Here is a 2,500-nt window from a genome sequence, read left to right on the forward strand (position 1 = left end):
TTTTTTTTATGGATTAATCCTTTTAATGTTGTTACTATATTTAAAATATTTCATTTTTAATGAGTCCTTATTTTTCTTGTGTATTCTTTCCTTGATTCCTTTCCTTATTGGTCTATTTTTCCCTGCTGGAGTGCTCAGGCTTATAGTATCTTGCTTTTTCAACTAGAGTTGTGGCTTAGTCAATAATAATAATAATAATGAAAATATAATAGCAATAATACGAATTCTGATTTTGTATATAATTATCTTCAATTTGCTTTAATATTTTGCATAATCATCATCATCATCATCTACGTTTAATCACACAAATATCCTAGCTTAGATTTCGCCATTTGTCTCTATCTTGAGCTTTTGATTAAATACTTCGCCATTCATCATCTCCAACTTCACGCTTCATAGTCCTCAGCCTTTTGGAATCTAGTTAAATGGTTGGTGAAATAATTTCTCTTGCGAAGTGTGAAGACCATGACCAAACTATCAACATGATCTCATCCACACATGGCACTCGAGTAAAGTCTCCTTTAGTTGCATTTCCATTCTTGTTTTACCCTTTAACTCCAAATATTCTTCTGATGACTTTGTTCTCAGATCTACAAAATCTGTTGAATATATTTTCATTGTCTTACAAAGAGTCATGTCCGTGCAGTAACACTGATGTCACTAATCGGATATATAGCCTATTTTTTATAGGTAATTTCAGGCGATTTGATTTCCAAATTTTACTTAACATAGACATTGTCCGATTTGCAGTTTTCAATTTTCATTTTAAACACCCTGTATTAGTAGAACTAGATCAAAGTTCCTCAATATTTAAATGATTCTACATTATTAATCCTCTCTACTTTTAATGATATTTTATCTCCAATTGCTTATTCTGTTCTCATCATCTCATTCTTGCATTCTAGTAAGCAAGCTTTGTAAATCCTGTAGTGTTTAGCTAATTTCCTATTACGAGTCTAGTCCAATCTTTTTCTACCATCCCCAACTGTTCTACGCATTACAAAATCGACAAGAAGGGTTAACAACATAGGTCACAATATATTCCCTTGAAGTACCCCACTGTTCATTGGAAATTAATTGAATAGGACTCCATTAATATCAATTTTGCACTTTTTATACTCATGAGTACACTTAATCAAATTTAAATGTTTAAGTAGACTCCATAATAACGCATGCTTCTCCACAAAGTTGGCTGATGAACACTATTAAAGGCTTTTTTATAGTCCACAAATGACATCAAAGGTGGATTTCTATGTTTTACACATTGCCGTACAACATCCCTTAAAATAAAAATTTGGTTAGTGCAACTTCTACCTTTTCTAAATGCTGTTTGTTCATCTCTCAGCTTTTCGTCAATCTTTCTCCCAGTCAGATCTCCTTTTTTTCCCATTTTCACTAAGACTCTTAGCTACAACTCACTAGGGTTTGCCTCTTCATGCCACATTATAGAAAATAATCTTGTAAGTATCTTGGGAGTCATTTCAGTTTTGCGCAAGATCATCTCGGCAGTTATTCCATCGTAATCAGCAGCTTTCTGTCTCCTGATTTTTTTTTTTCAATGATAGCTTTGACTTCAAAAACACTGATTGCATTCATGGGCACATCAAGTTCTTCCTCAACTTGAGATACATCAGTCAAATTAATTCCTTCACATCTCCTTTTCATGACCTCACTACTGAAGTGTTCCATCCAACGTTGCCTATCTTCATCTTCGGTTGTTGAAACAAATCCCCATCTCTTTTCGATGGATATATGCTTCTTCTGCATTACCCCCATATAGAATTCATTCATAATTGTATGAACAATTTTTACACCATAACCTCATCTGCTTTCCTGACTGAATGTTCTCTGAAGTCATCCCTGGCTTTTCTTTTGACCTCATTTTCAATACTTGAATATTTAGCATGCTCTATCTTGTAGTTTTCATTACCTCCTGGAAAAGCTTCAACAATCAATTTCTGTCTTTGTCTTAAGTGTAATTTGATATCCATGGCTTTCTCCTTGTAACAGCCTACCCCAGACTTTCACAACCAACTAACTGAGATATGTTCTTAATAAATCACCACTCTTCGTTGATCGTCTGCTCTACGTCTATGTTAAGTATCTAAGATTGTAAATTGGTTCCTATATTCATTTGCAAATGTTTCTCTGTGCTCATCTTCTAAAAGCTTAGTCGTATCGATCCTAGGTAGTTTGTACACTTATCTGTTGAGCGCTTTCAGTTTCAATTTCAGTGTGTCGATGAGGAGTTGGTGATCACTACCAATATCTGCACCTTTATAGCTTCTTACATTTCTCAGAGTCCTCCTTCTCTCTTTATTAATGGCAATGTGATCGTTTTGATTTTTGTAATTGTCACACGTGGGAGTAAATGTATATATGTGGATGTCTATGTGCTGAAATTTTTTTTTAACTCAAATAACAAGATAGTTTGCTGCACAAAACTTATAAAATGTGCCCCATTATCATTTGCATCTCCACCGAGACCCTAAACTCCCAT

This window comes from Palaemon carinicauda, chromosome 32 (assembly GCF_036898095.1).
Source record: "Palaemon carinicauda isolate YSFRI2023 chromosome 32, ASM3689809v2, whole genome shotgun sequence".
In the NCBI taxonomy this organism is placed as follows: domain Eukaryota; kingdom Metazoa; phylum Arthropoda; class Malacostraca; order Decapoda; family Palaemonidae; genus Palaemon; species Palaemon carinicauda.